The 18,218-nt window shown below is 39.3% G+C and overlaps 1 protein-coding gene across 1 annotated transcript in view; it reads right to left on the reverse strand.

Moving 5' to 3' along the window:
- CSMD1 (CUB and Sushi multiple domains 1) overlaps positions 1-18,218 on the reverse strand; it is a 1,942,714-nt gene that overhangs the window by 1,196,654 nt on the left and 727,842 nt on the right. The window lies entirely within an intron of this gene.

Here is an 18,218-nt window from a genome sequence, read left to right on the forward strand (position 1 = left end):
ATGGGACAACTCTGAGAACACAGGTCTTGATCCCCAGTCATTCACTTCTTTGTACAAAGTCCTCTGAGGTGCAACCACTCTCGACCACTTGTGAGAGTTTCTCACGGTGGACCTTGCATTCAGCACCACAGCTCCTGGAGCTGGCTTCCAGTGACCCCCTGCGGAAACGACTGGAGAACACAGTCTACCCCATCTGGCCATCCCAACCTAGCTAAAACAGAGCATCTTACTGGTGAATATTTCTGAAGTTTCCACCACGACACCACCTCTCACACATGATGGTTTTAGCTTTTCCCACAGGCACATCCTCTTTCCCATTGACTAACTCCCTCATTCCCTCAAATCTTTGTCTTGTATCACATCCTGAATAAGACTTCCCCTAACAATACTATTTTACACGGAGAATGACCCTTGGGTGTACCCTATTCCAGTTCTCCCCAACCTCCGCATCCTGCTAAATCCTGCTGTCCTTTACTGCATAATATTTATGCACTGCTAGTGTAGGATACTTAGTAATTCATTGTTGCCCGTCTGCTCTTCCCCACTAGAAGGCAAGGCAACAGTATTTGCTTGTGTTCGTCACGGACATATCTCAAGAACCTGGAACACACAGTAACCACTCCATTTATGCCATGAGAAAAAAAAGAAAGAAAGAAAGAAAGAGAAAAACCTCATTTAGAACTAAAAACAAAGAACTAACCCATGAAATAACACAGAAGAAACTTAAATGCATTTTACTAAATGGTCTCTATTATATGACTTTCTGGAAAAAGGAAAAGCTTGGAGCCAGTAAAAAGATTAGTTGCCAGGAACTGGGCAAGTTGGGATGAACAGGCAGAATACAGAGGATTCTTAGGACAATGAAACTCTTTGATGATACAGTAATGATGGACACTTGGCCTTGTGCATTTGTCCAAACCCACAGAATGCGCACCAAGAGTAAACTCTAAAGTAAACCACAGACTTCAGGCCACCATCTTGTGAAATGTGGGTTAATCAACTGTAACAAGTGTGCTGCTCTGGTGGGGGACGCTGACAATGGAGAATGCTGGGTGTGCATGGGATCCACATGTCTACAGGAAATCTCTGCACCTACCTCCTCATTTTTGCTACGAAGCAGAATTTGCTCTAAAATAGCTAAGTATTAAGTAAAAATAAATTTAAAAAGAGAAGAAACCATAGGGTCGATCTTAAGAAAGAAAAGGGGGAAAGACTATGGACTCTGAAAAATAATCTGAGGGGTTTGAAGGGGTGGGGTGTGGGAGGTCGGGGGAACCAGGTGGTGGGTATTAGAGAGGGCACGGATTGCATGGAGCACTGGGTGTGGTGCAAAAACAATGAATACTGTTATGCTGAAAAGAAATTTTAAAAAATTAAATAAATAAAATTTAAAAAGAAAGAAGGAAAGAAAGAAAGAAAAGGGTGGGAAGAGAAGAGTTTCTTAACACGAGCCTGTACATACAGCCCACATGGGAGCAATCTGACCGGGGATTCAAGATGGTGGCCACCCCATCTCTTCCCAGACAACGGATGGTATATGGGTCACAACTGCCATGTGGCCCAGGGTTCTGAGCGATGTGATTACCATTTGGAAGAATTACATATCTCTCACATGATGTCAATCCTTAAAAATTAAGTCTGGAAAACCAGTTTTCTTTGAATAAGCACATGGGAGTTTTAATTCATGGATTCACCAAAATCATAAAACAGTCTCTTCTCCCTCATGTTCAATGCTGTTTTAATGATTGTTTCTAATTATAGTTCTCAGTAAATATTTCTTTTTCTATACAGGTCCCTTCCTTGAACAAATCTAAAGGAAGTTGGAAAAGATAAAACTGTAAACATATATAAATATGCCAGTAACTCAAAGATTCCTTTTTTTTTTTTTTCTGTTAAAAAGCTTCATTGTACCGGGTGGAAAAAAATTTTTTAGAATATGCCAACACTCCGTAGCTGTTTACAGGATGTACTCACTGCCCTGATGAAGAGCGCCTCTCAAACAATAAGGTCTTAATCACCGCTCGGCTTTTTCTTTAGATGACATCCTTCCCTGAATGTGAGTGGCTGAATTGATTAGACACTGATAGTTCTTAAATCATAGCTAATGACAAGCATATTTTTAGCTACTGGACACAAATTCAAGCCAGCGACATGCAGGTGCTTGTGACAAGCTGTACTCCCTACTTTTCTGCCAATTTTCTGAAGGCTACCTATAAATCAATGTAAAAAGAAGAAGAAAAGAGTAATGACATAAATCCCAGTAGAAAAGAGAATATGTAATAGAAAAAGGTGAATGAGCTTCCAATAAATGAAAAATATAACTGTTGAGAAAGGATGCTCTCTTCTCTGATCACAAGGGTATATGGAACAATTAGGTTTTTTGGTTTTTTTTTCCAATTGTATTACTAGTATTGGTTGACAAGCATTCTGTATTACTCACATTACACCATATTTATTTCTGATCAATTATCATGGAGAAGAGCCCAAAGGCAACCAATCAGTCCCCTACCCGCCCCAATGCTCAAGCAGTCCATAAAACCACACATAGGATATAATAATTATGTTAAAATAAACATTCTAAACGGTCTCCAACACATTTAATTAGGGGAGTATTCCAAAGATGACTTTTTATCCTAACCCCAAACTAAGCAGACAGGTTTAATTTGTCTAGATATCAAAAGCTGGCAGATGAGACACACTTTTTTCCTCACAGAATGTTCTGGGATTGACTGGCAGGGAGTGGGGAGCTTCGAGGGCTGCTTGTCAACGCACCTCGTCCTGCTGGTCCTCTAAGTCCGGATGGGATGGAGAGGGGGAGGGAGGGAGGCGTGCTGGAGGAGGAGGTGGGGGCCAGGAGATGTGCGGGGCAGCAGCGGGATTCGGTGGCCGTGAGAGTGGGAGAGCCGACTGCAGGCACAGAGCACTTATGACATACGACTCGTGTGGGAAACTCTTTAAGAATATGATTGTCGGGGCGCCTGGGTGGCTCAGTCAGTTAAGCGTCCAACTCTCTGCTTCTGCTCAGGTCGTGAGCTCAGGGCCGTGGGAACAAGCCTGTGTCAGGCTCCACACTCAGCGTGGAGTCTGCTTGAGATTCCCTCTCCCTCTGCCCCTCCCGCTCACGCTCTCTCTCTAGCCAATAAATAAACAAATAAAATCTTTGAAAAAGAGAGAACAGAAGACGGTCAGCGGCGATCACATTGAAACTGATGGATAAGAGAACGGTCCTGTAGATGGAGGCCAGCTACCGCGTCATTCTGGTTCTACGGCATATAGAGAAAGCTGGGAGAAGCAGGCTATGAAAACTCAAAACGAGATTTAAAAATAAGCAAATACAGACTTTGCCCTTTGCTGTCTTGGTTTCAGCCAGTCTCTCTCCATCTTCTTTCTGTTAGAATCACGGAGTATGCACAAACACTCAGCAATTTCTACAACACCATCTTTCTATGAATAATGGGGTGTATAAGATGCTGGACTTTCTAGGCAAATTTTTTTTAAGTTATATATTTCCATTTACGAGCTATTAAAACAAACACTGAGATTAAGGAAGACATAAGCTCCGGGGACATGTATGAGATGGGGCGCCAGAGACTGGTTCTTGTTCACTGCTTTTGACGTGCCAGAAGAAACGTGTCACGTTTCATCAAACACCGTAAAATGTTCCTTATAGTTTAGCCCCATGTCATAAATTGCTAGTTGCCTACCTAATATCCAGTCTCAAAAACATTCATAATATTAATAACAGAATCCAATTATAGTTTGGAGGTGCAGTACCCAGCTAAAAGCCTGAACAGACACCAGTGTGGAGTGAGTTAGCTAACGAGACATTACCAAATACCTCCTTGATCAGATGAGAGTTTTGGCAACATGTTAAGTGGGACATTCACTGCAGGTACAATTTGACACTTACTTCTTTTCTTCTTTACAATTCTTTAATGCGGATGATGCGTCCAGTATGACTCGAGAGACAGCAGCCACTTTTGGACTATGAGGAAAGGCAAAGAGAACTCCAGACACCCTGGTCCAGACCGCCATGGGTCACTGAACAAAGAGCAGTAACTCTCTACACTTGGATCTCACTTCTGATAAGAGTCAAATAAGCCCCGTGTGTGGAAGCCACAGTCCAGTCCTTGGTACCAGCAGCCGAGCAAAATTTTCTCATACACGTGTCTTATAATTACCTCGCAAGCTCATGGAGGAAAGGCACACTCGTGAGAGCACCTAGCGTCCCACCTGACATGGCCTCCCCTTCTCATCTCTGCACCTAGCATACCCCTCCTGTTTTTCAAGACAAAGATAAACCAACATTTCTAAAAAGTCTTATGTCCTCAATAACCTGAGACGAACACAGCCACTCCCTCTTCCTTGTTTGTTGTGCGTCACATTTTTTCTTACTCTAGAATCTGCCGTTCTGTGGGTGTGTGCATGTGCGTGTGGGTATCCCCTTCATCGATTCTTTGAGCCACGGACTAGAATTTATATTCCTTTGTATTCCCACAGCTTACAGAGCGGAGGTATAATACCCCACACCTGATAAATGTCTGTCGAGTGAGCGAGTGTCCTTTCCATGCACAAAACACTAGGTGATGCTCTGGGATACAGAGAAAGGGGGAGGATGTTACTTATTCTTGGAAAACATCCAGTTGGGGATTATTGAAAGCAGTAGAAAGAGACGATGAGAAATACCTCCAAGGAAATAGGAGTTTAACTGTAGGGCTTTAGTACAATTCTGTAGTAGAGATAATGTGTTCCAACGGGAGGTGAGTAGAGGCAGTAATGTGAGGGGAATGAGAATCAGAAACCATGGGTTGTGACGGGAGAGATGGAGAAGGGAAGGGGAGGACCAGATCCACAAAGAGGCACCCAACTGTCTCAACATTCGCAGATTCTACACTCCGACGCCTGCCTTCTCAGTGATTCTTGACTATTTACATTCATCCTGTGATTTATAAAATGATATGTTTGAAAGCCAAAAAAGAAGGAGCATATGGTAATTTTGCCTCTATTTTTGTGCTAGACAAGTTGTCCTCTTTGCTGTCACCACCGCCGCCACCGCCAGCTCCACCTCACCACCAGACTGGTGAGGATGGGCATGCTGCTGGTCTCACCTACAAAGGGAGGCTCAACTCTAGACGGCCGGCGCCATGTTGTTTCCTGCAGAATATATGCATCTTCCCTCTTCTGGAGTAACAGAGTCAGCTAATAGCTGTGCGAGTTACTTCCCTCAGAACACAAAAGCAGGGATTAGATTCTTGGTAACATTCATTCAGCCCGACCATGTAGCTTCCCAGCAAAACAGTGGACTCCACAATCCTTAACTTCAAGACAACACCAGGACAGGGAGGTGATGTGGGTCATTTTAATCTAACCCCCTCGCGTCACAGGGACATTGACTAAGACAACTCTTGGCAGTAATGAGAGAACCACGCTGGGTGTCAATTAATGTTCACAGGCATAATGATTCCCAGGAGATATTATTTTAGTTTTTGTTCCAGTGCATGTGTTCTTTATCACACTCATAGTTGATCAAAGCCCTCTCATTTTGGTAACCCTGAGAAGAGAGCTGTTGGGTATGTGGTCAATGTTCTTCAGCCTAGAGCCCCGATACAAGAAACAGAAGAGCATCCAATATGCAGAAAATAAAAATTGTCCAACTCCCACTTAATTTATAGTGTCAATACTGAAATTATTCTATGCATATTTGTTCATTATGGAAGATCCCCTTTTAAAACTCAACAGTGGGTTGCAGGCAGCTCTCAAGCTACTCTTTATCTTCTAGAGCTTGTGTGCTATCACTCATGTAGCTTCATGTGAAGGTGATTATGATTGATTTCATAGTTGATTTTATTAACAATGAAATCACATTGCATCATTTAGCTTGAACTCTGCAATCATGAATAAATACAGGAAGAGTAATATAATTCATTTGTCTTAGATATTGGAAGTTATTTGTACCAATCATGTATAATACATACCCAGAGTATAAACATGTTTTCATGGTTTACATATATTTAAATAAGGCCCAAATGCAATTCCTTGGCCTGACGCCATCTCCCGTTGTTCTCCATGCTCACCTTACATATCTTCTAGTGTTCCCTCCATGAACACATCCTCGGAGGGTCAACACTGCCTCCTGTCACTACCTTGTCCCCGCATCTCTTCATGGTGCCCAGTAGAGCTTTGCAGAGAATAAAAATGAATGTGAGGTGGGAAAGGTCAGTTTGTAAATAGAGCATGGAAAGAACACCACCTTCTAGGTGCAAAGATTGCATATTTCCACGCATCAGGCATGCTTGGACAACTCACTTCTGGACTACTTATCTCCTCTACAAAATGCTTTGGGGAACAATGACGAAAACATCGCCAGGACCAGGGGCATTTCTCAGGCAAATCTTCCCATCATTTGTTTCTGATTCAGCATCACTCCCATTGAGTGAGTCATTATTGAGGTCAATCTTTCACTCTACAGCTTGGGTCCAATGTTCTTTGTTTAACAATGTCGATACTGGAGAGCAAAATGTACAGTTCTGCAGACGGACTTGCGTCTGAGTTTCTAGCTCCTGACTCTGGCCGTAACTGTGTGGTCTAGCTCTGATCGCTCAGCCTTTATTGGTCTCCATCTCCTCCTCTGAAAATAACATGTAATTGTGAGGGTTGAACTGGCAAACGGGACGTGCTCCGTGAGCGTGAAAATAATAGGTGTGGACATGCTGATTGAATAGAAAGGCACCATTTACTTTAATCTTAAAGACCCTGTGGGAGGGATGACCCTCACTTTAGTGAAAACCACAGTGAGGCTCCACAGGCCAGGAGACATGGGTGCGTCGCTTCACAGGGGGGTGCCATGACAAGAGGAACCCCCCCCCCCCGCCCCGAAGACAACTGGGTGTTTCAAGAGCAAGGAGCTGGGAAGGATGCACAAGGAGCTTTGCGGTGGAACTGAGAAGTTAGGACCTCCAACCGCATACCCTTGTTAAAGAATAGCTTTGGCCCTAAAGGCCACCATCGTCGAAAGAGGAGCAATGTTGGCTGAAGCAGTTCGGAAAGAGCTGAATTCATCCTCTTTCCCCTCCCACCTGGTCCACTAACCTCAAATCACGGGCTGCAGGTGTGCCTTCTGGAAGAGGTATGTAATTTCCAGATGATGCAAGCTCTTGGTACCAAGCCATCTGGGGAATTTGCCTGTGTCATCATTTTATAATTGATTGTCTCTTCTTAGAACTTTTTAATACCATGTTCTCCATAGTATATGAGAGTCATACCCACCCCATTTGTAACTTAGGGCAAATTACTGAAAGTTTGACCTTGAGTTGTAGATTATGGTACTACATTTTTAAGCATGAGAAGTTTTATTGAAAGGGACTAATATCATTCTGCCATGTATTTTAATTTTATTATGCTGGTCTTACTGTACCCTTTCTGTTACGGCATATTATTTTACAATACAATTTTAAATGATAACTATTTTTAACCATCCATTCAAGGGTTGAATAATTTTCTCTTTTAGAAAATTAAATATTACCATTTTTCTTCATCTCATGTATAATCATGGATTTATACTTTTCCCTGTCTTTAAATTGATTAAGGATTCCTTCTTTAATGGTTTTAAGGATGCCTATACTTCTGGGTAATTTTAATATTTCTTAGCCTTTTGTGAATAGTTATGCATAAAGCGTTTTCAATTACGTTTTTCAAATTAGGAATTAGTGACATATAAAAACCTGTTCCCGCTGGACTAAAAAAAAATTTTAGGTGAGAAGTTTGTCCCATTGTTTGAGGAAATGGATCATATGGTGACCTCACGGAGCAGAGAGCATGGCCTTGTCAGGGGCCAAACCTAATTTCACTGTTACTTTGCACTCTATATGTCTCTCCTCTCCCAGGTCTTCTCGTTTGTCAAAGTGAAGCTAATAGCGCTCTCTCCCTCACAGGACTGTCGTCTGCACTAACCATGCATGAGAACGCACACACACAGCAGACACAAGTGTCAGTTATTGTAATTATTATTACCCAGCAGTTCTGTACGAACCGGCTGTCAGGCTTTATCAAGTCTAGGTTCATCAAGACCACACTCACTTTGAGGATAACAACATTTTTCAAAGTCCTTAGCGTCTTCGTTGCTTGGGGCTGCCATTACAAAATACCACAGACTGGGGGCTTAATCAACGGGAATCTGTTTCTCATAGCTCTAAAGGCTGGGCCTCCAAGACCAGGGTGTCGGCTGATTTGGTGTCTGGTAAGAGCTCTCTTCCTGGCCCACAGATGGTGTCACTCTCTCTTAGCTGTGTTCTTACTTGGCCTGTCTTGGTTGCACAGGGCAGGAGGTGGTTATCCAGAAGAAGAGGGGGGAACACTCTGATGTCTCTTCTTATAAACACAGCAATCCAAACATCTAACCCTAATTACATCCCAAAGGCCCCATCTCCAAGTACCATCACATCAGGTAATAGGGTATGACTGTATGGACAGGGGGAGGGGACACAAACATTCTGTCCACAGCAATTACAAGGCTGACCCAACTGAAACAGAAGAGGACTCGCACCGTGGGCCGGTAAAGACATCCTCTAAGACAGGGACTAGAAAAGTTCTCATTTCTACCTGGTCTCACCTTTACACCTTGCTTTACTCCAGGAGTAAGAGATAGGGAAATTTATTTTATATACTTACCATACTAAGGTTTGTAAAGTTTTAATCTAGGAATTAAAGAGGCTTCCTGAGGAAAACCTAGTTCGTCGAGAGGAGAGCACATGTGTAGACCCCAAGCTTCTGAATTGGGGATTCCTTCCAAGCAGTTGGCTTTAGAGAGGTCACATGCAAAATACCTGAGCTGGCCGAGGGTGGGTCCCCTATATCTCCCTCATGAGGCTAAGACCACAGCAGATCCGCATGCACAGAGCGAACACCAGATACGTCCTGCTGGGATCTACACATGGAATCCAGGCCCTTGGTGCCATTTTGAACGAACTGTTACTCAAAGGTGTCTTTCCTCCCTCCTTCTGAGGAAACAGATGACTTGAGTTTGGGTAAGCGTTCTCAGAGAAAAGCAACATAAGACGACCCCAAGCAAGCTTTCTCCACCTGACCAACAGATCAGGAACGAATGGTCTTCATGTTATTAGGACATCATTGCCTCAGGCAGTTTTACTTCTAAAATACAACTTTTCATAATAAAGTGCATGCCCCATGTATTCTTTCTTCAATAAAAATCAAAGTAAAAAAATTCTCTCCTCTCCACCGCCCCCCAAAAAAGTTCTCATTGATTTGTAATGATGTTTATGAAATAAAACTCTGAGCTCCAATCTAGGATTTTTTTTTCCAAAAAGCTTCAAAACCTTACAAATATAGCTGATGTCTCAATCAAAACAATGCTGTCCATCCCCAGACAACACGTGCCCTGAATTCTCTGTTCATGATCCACACGCATGTTTTAATGGTCTTACAACACACATGCATATGCACACACACACACACACACACACACACACACAGTGTGCATAAGAGTTTCATATATTTGCTAAAAATTCATATAAATGGTGTGATATGTATCCAGTGCTGGACATGTTACTTTCAATACTGTGTTTTTGAAATGCAGCCACATTAAAACATGTAGCTCAGACCCATTAATCTTTTGCCATCCCATAGGATTCTACTGTATAATTCCACAACTTTTTGCCCACTCTCGCGACAAATGCAGATGTTTTTAATTTTTTTCACCATAACTGATGAGGCTACAATGCACATCCTAAAAAGATCTTCTCACATATACTCAGAGAATTTTTTCAGCATATATATTTGAAATGTCATTGTAGAGGTAGGGAGCACAGATGTTTTCAGCTTTACTAGATATCACCAGATTTATCAAGAAATACGATGTATCAGTGTAGCTGATCAACAGTTGTAAGAACTCCCACGGGCCACATCCTTGCCATTAGTTGTTATTATCAGGTGTTTTAATCATCGCCCACCTGACTGCTATTGGACGGTCTCTCTTTGGTATTTCACTTGGCTTTCTGCTTATCACTAGTGAAATTAGATGTTCTCTTTTGGTACTTGTACATTAATTTCCCCTTTTGTAATTATTTATTTATATTTTTTTGTCCAATTTCAACTGAGTCATCAGTTGAAATATGACCTGTAGGTAATATTTGATATTTTGGATTTTGTTAACAAAAATACTAATATTTGCTTATGTACTTTACTGACCATGGAGTAGGTGAGAGTATCAGGCATGATATTACGGCATTCTAACTGAATGGTTAAGTACCCTAGCCTCATTTCTTGAATAGTATTTAAGTAAAGAGAAAACTTGCATATTTTTTTTTCAAACAAAACATGCAAGGTTCTTCAAAGAACAATTAGGAAAAGCAGAACAAAATAAGAAATGTTATAATCAAAGATTATATGAAAACACAAAAATGTTAAGCGTTATGTAAGAAAGGAATAATTTAAATATGTTTGAAAATAATTCAGCAGCATAAAGGTAAATTTGAAGAGATCACAGGAATATCATTTGGGGAAAAAAAACACCCTGAAATTATTGGTTTTTTTTTTAATAATATTAAGCAAAATTAGGAGTGCTGGGGTGGCTCAGCTGGTTAGGCGGCTGCCTTTGGCTCAGGTCATGACTCCAGGGTCCACATCGGGCTCCTGGCTCAGTACGGAGCCTGCTTCTCCCTCTCCCTCTGCTGCTGCCCTGCTTGTGTTCTCTCCCTCTCTCTCTAATAAATAAGTAAAATCTTTTAAAAAATTAATATTCTGCCTCACATAAAGTAAGATTTCAAATGGATACCACCTTATATGAAAATTGATGATCTCTTCCTCTGTCTGCTCAAAGGTTTCTCAGGTACGTAATCCATTTTTTTATTTAAAAGAAGATACTAGATACTTTTTTTTTAGAGGAGCGCGCGAGAGAGAGAACAAGTGTGTGAGCGGGGCAGTGGAGTGCGGGGAGGAGGGTAGAGAGAGTCCCAAGAACCCAATGCAGGGCCGGATCTCACCACCCTGAGATCATGACCTGAGTCAAAATCAAGAGCCAGGGGCTTAACTGACTGAGCCACCCAGGTGCCCCTGGATCCTTTTAGGTGTCCTTCCGTGTCCATAAGAAATACATGTATCCATTGGTTTCTCTTACATCTTAAAGTTTCATATTCTTCTATTTACATTTTTAATATTAATATTTCTTTCCATTTTCATATTAATGAAAATATTCTCTAAAATATTCATTCAGTTTTCGTAGGGTTCACTTTTCTTATTTTTCAAAAAATTTATTTAAAAGCAATTCTCTGAATATGTATGTGTTCTAAATGTTGTATTTAAAAAAATTATAGCATTGAAGTCTCAATGATGTGAAAACCCAACCTCTGCTCTCCGTGGCTTGCCATGTAATGGGAAAACGCGGGAGGTCAGCAAATATAACCTGAGCAATGATCGGGCTTACAGAGTAGTGACATTTCTTTCTAATGTAGAATAGTCAAGATCAAGCAACCTTGTTTTAAGTCGTTACTACATGATGGTAAAATTTCTAAGGAAACTGAGTCAAAAAATTAAAGGAAGAAGAAAGATCAGTTTCCAAAGCATAGTTTGAAACAAATCACTTTCTCCTGTATATTTTCTGTTGAATATCAAAGGCCAGACTGCTGGCTGGTGCCCTAGATACATTTGTAGACCCAAAGTTTAGATTTGTAATCAAAGATATACAGGTTTTCTCCTCCTGCAAAGATGTGCTTCTGTGACTTCTTTTCCTTTGAGTTACTGGAAATAAACTGAGCAGAATAAAAGACACACTGCTTGTTCTTACTTGAATGGGATGGAGGCATACACAGCATAGCGTGGAGATGGCTTTTTTGTGAAATACTTGTTTATTTCAAATTCATTCACCTCCTGAAAATTTGTGCTGTGATCGTTAATTTTCTTTTCTGACACTTGTTATCAGAAACGTTGATGGCTTTATTGAGAATGAATCATCAGCAACCATGAGTCAGCTTTCACTGACTTCCAAAACCTCTCCTGAATGCTCCGAAATGCAGACACACATTATGCCAACAATACAATATGTATATGACCTACATCTTTTTGAGTTATTTATATCAAGCTTATTTTAAGGTAGCATCTTACTGTCAAAATAATACAGTATTAGTTATGCTCCACAAATAAGTGAAACCATATGATAACTGACTCTCTCTGCTTGACTTATTTCACTCAGCATAATCTCTTTTGTGTGGAGCATAACAAATAGCGTGGAGGACAAGGGGAGATGGAGAGGAGAAGGGAGTTGGGGGGAAACTGGAAGGGGAGGTGAACCATGAGAGACTATGGACTCTGAAAAACAATCTAAGGGTCTTGAAGGGGCTGGGGGTGGGGGGGTTGGGGGAACCAGGTGGTGGGTATTAGAGAGGGCATGGGTTGCATGGAGCACTGGGTGTGGTGCAAAAATAATGAACACTATTACACTGAAAATAAAATAAAATAAAAATAATAAATATTAGGGTTTTTTTTTTCCTCTCCCCTTTCTTCTCTTTGGGATAATCAAAATAAAAATACCAATGCGATCTCAATAGCATCTGGTTCGCCAGAGCCATGTGTGTTTCTCTAAATGAATTTTTGTAGCACTCAAAAACATTAAACTGGTAGTATTTTGACTGGGATGATCAGAACAAATATAAACACAAGAATTCTCCAGCTTCATAAATAAAGTACTTATCTCTATATCTTATGTAATATGTTGTAACATACACATCATAGCCTCAGAAGACAGCAAGTATTGGAATTGAATCCTGATTTTTTTCAACTGACTAGCTCCATGACTTCGAGCTAGTTTATTCTCCTTTCTCAGCATCATCTATCAAATAAATACGATAAAATAAGTGGAGTGACATCTGTCGAGGGAAGAGCCCAGTCCCCTGGTACCAACACTTGGTGCAATTTGCTCAAGTTGTTACAGAACGATGATGACTGCCATTAGAATCCCCTCTTCTGGTCGCTGGGGGAGAGGGGGGTAGGGAGAGGGGGGTGGGGTTATAGACATTAGGGAAGGTATGTGCTATGAAGTGTGTAAACCTGGTGATTCACAGACCTGTACCCCTGGAGCTAATAATATATGTTAATAAAAAAATAAAATAAATTAAAAAAAAGAATTCCCTCTTCTATGAATGATCAGCTAGAAGAGTCTCAAACATTGCTTTAGTAACACATTATAAGAGTATGTTCGAAAGGTATGATAGTTAATTTTTTATTAGCAGTACTCCTTTGTGATGAGATAGCTCTCCGCTTCACCACTTTTTAAAAGATGGCCCACGAAACATCCCGAGGCTGTACAAGTCTCTAAGGATCCAGGAAAATATTTATTGGCCCAGGAATTTGCAGGTGAGCATTCCCTCTCTTAGATCTACTTCATAAACTGATAAAACAGTCTCCTGAACCTAAGTGGTTCCATTTTTTTAAAGCTTTATGCTTTTAACGATCGCCAAGCCCTCTACCCTAGAAGACTGGTTCCTTCCAGGACTTAGGTAGCTAACGGTGAAGATGGCACATCTTTTCCTCGCCCTAGCACATGGCAGCCGTGGTTGCCCAGGTCATCCCCCAGATGAAGCAGTCAGTCTCTTAAAACTCTACCAGTTACTGGCCTAGGAGTAGAAGACATGCTCAGGACTATTTAGGACTTTTTTGGCCAAGATTGCTCCATGAAACTGGGTAAGTTAATTACCTTTTTTCTGAGTCTCATCCATTAACTAAAGGTGATATCAACCGCACAAGAATAATAAAGTGGCATATAGAGGATGAACAGAGAACATATAGAAGGATTGGGCATAATTCTGATTCACGAGCTTCTTGGCTGAATCCAAAACTAGGCGTAGGGCGCAATATGCATAGTATTTTAATTATGATTTTCAACGCATGAAAAATACTGGTTATCATCATGAACACTTACCTACGTGTCGAGAACAAAATGATGAAAAAACTACAAACCCAATGTCAATGAGTTCATTCTAGTGTGCTACGGAAGGCGACTGCTCTTTCAGACTTACCCAGGATCCCAGCAGGTAAAGCCCCTAAGTGCCGAAGGAAAAACTGGTCTCTAACTTAACCCCCATTATGATCAACTTAAAAAAAAATGCAGCCCATGCTAAAAGTTATGGAAGAATTCCAGAATGATATTTATCTATTTATGATATATATACATACATATATATGCTGCCATGTTAGAGGTAACATAAAACAATACTTATTAGAAATAGTAAGATAAAAATAAATGGGTTTTAAAAAATACATCTGTCAGCATTTGAAGGGCTGACTCAGGTTCTGTAAATTATGGATAGTTATGTAAGCATTAGAAAACAGTTAATGGCTCATGTAATTTGGTTGATAATTCTAAACACAGTACGTCAGTGCTTAGAAGGTTTCCTAATGCAACATTGACTTTCATAAACCCATAACCTTTATATACATTTTAAACACCATAAAATTCAGCTATTTATATATATTCATATCCCCCTACAAATCAAGATCCCCAGGCAAATTCAAAATAAAATTTGAAGTAATACATCCTCTCTCAGATCAGGGGATGGGGCACTGCTATAGTGACTCTTTTGAAGACTACCTATGACTCGGGTCATGAGCTCAGAATCCTGGGATTAAGCCCCACACTGGGCTCCTTGCTCAGCAGGAGCCTACTTCTCCCTCTCCCTTTGCCCCCTCCCCCTGCTTACGCTTGCGCTCTCTTTCTCTCTCTCTAATAATAAAATCTCTTAAAACATTCATTTTGATTTCATCATAGTGTGTAATGCTATACTGATAATGGGTTAGATGAAGACTATATATAGATATTTGTAACTCGGATAGAGAATCCACTAGACATAAAAACAGATCATTTTCATCCTTGATATTTCTCCTTTAGAAAATCAATTTTAGGTGCCTGGGTAGATCAGTCGGTTAAGCATCTGCTTTTGGCTCAGGACATGACCCCATGGTCTGGGGATATATTCCTGTGTCAGGCCCCCTGCTCAGTGGGAGTCGGCTTCACCATCTCCCTCTGCCCCTCCTGTCTCCCCATGCTGGCTCTCACTCTCTCACAAATAAATAAAATTTTAAAAAATCAATTTAAAACAAACATATTATGATTGTAGATATGTTACCACTATGAGTCTAAAAGGATCTGGAGTGAATTTGAATTTTTTTGTTTATCATTTTACGAAATAACATGATGTCATAACCTGAAAAATACATTATCCAAAAATTTGTGTGAACAAATGTTTCTTATGATTTAAATGAAATTTGCAAATCACTTAAAAATTAGCATGTAGACACCTGATGAATCTTGAAATAACAATAAATCATGACTTGTATCTATTTCAAAATTGAAAATATGGTTTCATATTTGGAAATATTTTATTCTATATTATTTTTCATATTTGGAAATATTTTAATCCAATATGTTAACATGGCAGAGAAAAAAAATTATTTACTACATAAATATTAGAGATGGAAGTTAAATTGTATATATACTTTATATTTCAGATATCTATAGTATAAAGTAAGTTTTTATATCACCATCTAATTAAAAATACACATTTTGATAGTAAGAGCCATGCCTAACGTTCTACAATATCTTCTGACTCTCGAGTGTTGGTGTAAGGAGGAGATACAAAATTTAGAAATACTAAAATCATATGAAATTAGTAAAATACAAAATTAGTGATACAAAACTTAGTAAAATTTAATATCTATTCTTGATTACAATCAACAAATTTGGAGATCGAAGGAAAAACGTGCATTTAAGAAAACAAATCCAGTGTTAAACCTCATGAAACAGGAAACAGTCCTATGAAACACTTGTGAATAAGGTACCTATTTTCATTAATGTTACTTAACCTTTTTGTCTAGAGATTCTCTCTAAATTCTCTCTAACGCAATTAGATCAAAGATTGAAATTATAAAAAAAAAATAAAAAAATAAAAAAAAGATTGAAATTAAAGTATAAATATTTGAAACAAAATCCAAAATATTCATTAATTTCAGAAGACAAAAGAATCAATGAGCAACGATTACTAACTAGAAATGAGTTCAATAAAGCTGCTAGTTAGAAAATAAATCCCATTTTAACACATATTAGCCCTAACCTTTGGAAAATGTAATGGAAAAAGTCTCATGCAACAGCAAAAGAGTTAAAAGGTAGCAATAAGGATTTTAAATGAAGGCTTAGAAATCAGCTTAAGCATTATGAAAACCCAATGTGAAGAATAATAAACCTGAATACCAAGCCAAAAAGGTTTTTTAAAAAAGTGATATAGATATTAATGGATTTAAAAGTTTCTGTATCTTCAAAAGTACAACTATCGATCCCTATAGCATGGTCCCTCCAACTGGGACAGAAATCACAGTTCTTACTGTGCCATGGTTAGACGCAGCCTCCTTGTGATCTTAATGAATGCATTTTACGTCAAATATTACCAATAAACACGTATCTCGGCAAGCTTAGTATTAAGACTTCGGTTCCAACCATAGATCCTACTTGCTTTTTGCTCTGACCCTCCTTACATCAACACTTAATACTCAGAAAACAATGCAGAATATTAGGCATCACTCTCACTCTCAAAGTGTGCATTTTTAATTAGATAGTGATATAAAAACTTACTGTACATGACAGATATATGAAATGGAAAGTATCTATACAATTTAACTTCAATTATTAACAATGATCACAAAAATATTTTGTTCTTTTTAACTTTTTTACAGACATGCATTATTTATTGTCATATACCTCCAAATTAAATATTAAAATATAAGAATTCTTTAAAGATTTTAATGTCAGAAATTAGAAAAAAGAAAAGGATTTATTCACTCCTGTCTGTCATGTATTCAAACCACATCTTCAGTGTACTTTCTGGAGTAGGTATAGGGCTGAAATGACGGAGAGAAGCAGAGAAAAGTAACCCAAAGATGGGAGATCATTTTCGAAATCATGTTTATAATTTCAGAGTTTGTGCAACTCTGAAATAGAAACAGTGTTGCAAAAAAGTTCTAAATCTAAGAACAATTATCCTCCTACTTAAATATGTATCCAAATCCATAATCTCGTTGTACACAAAATAATTTGGATGCTTTGCCTCAAATCATCTCAAAGGAAGTATCACTTTATTTCAAGAGCAACGGTAAGGTGAGGGCATGTCATGGACATTCTAATTGAGCTTGGAGATCTGAACAAATGGATGGCCAAGCTCTGCGTAAAACCATTATGACCTCCAGTAAGTGGTAATTAGGTTCTCCTTGGCTAATGCTTTCCTCTTGGATCGATACACTTTGCTAATTCTCTCAAGAGAAAGTAATTATTCTAGTGGCGACTAGTGATTGTTTGAAGTCTGCAGAAAGTCTCAAGTACTCCAAGGTATGGGTATTGTCACTTAGTTTGTAAATAGTTTATACTGGTGAGAGGAACATGTAGTCAAAGTAATTTTCAAATTGTACTTCATTTACTTAAACATTGACCACTGCTGTTCTCAATTCTAGACTATCTACTGGCAGAGTAGCTACGTGAGCACACAGGAAGTTCACAAGAAACCTAAACATATCTCCAAATCCATAGTGCATATAAAAATAATAATTCTGAGTATGAAGCTGATTTTTTAAAAATTTTATTTATTTATTTATTTGTTTATTTGATAGAGAAAGAGAGAGATCATAAGTAGGCGGGGCGGGGGGGGTGGTGCAGGTAAGCAGGCTCCCCACTGAGCAGAGAGCCCGATGCGGGGGTTGAGATCATGACCAGAGCTGAAGGCAGAGGATCAACCCAATGAGCCACCCAGACACACCTGAAGTCCATTTTTTAAAGTAACATAATCCAATGTCCTCTCTTAAGTCAATTGCTAAAAAAAAAAAAAAAAAAAAAAAAATCTGCAAATTATATGGTATTCAGATAGGAAGAGATTGCTAATTGGTTGATAATACCCTCAGAGTAATTCTAACGTGTCAGAGACTCTCGTGAAAATAATCCTTTCCCATATAGAATGTTAATTCATGATGTATAACGTTTTTTAGCAAGATTCTTGCTATTTGGAGAATAAGCATTAGTTTCTCATTCCACTGTTTCATTTTATGGATTCATTCAATGTATAAAACAAACATTTCTTTTTTTTTTTTTTTTAAGATTATTTATTTATTTATTTGACAGAGAGAGAGATCACAAGTAGGCAGAGAGGCAGGCAGAGAGAGAGAGAGAGGAGGAA

Source organism: Mustela nigripes, chromosome 18, assembly GCF_022355385.1.
Source record: "Mustela nigripes isolate SB6536 chromosome 18, MUSNIG.SB6536, whole genome shotgun sequence".
NCBI lineage: Eukaryota > Metazoa > Chordata > Mammalia > Carnivora > Mustelidae > Mustela > Mustela nigripes.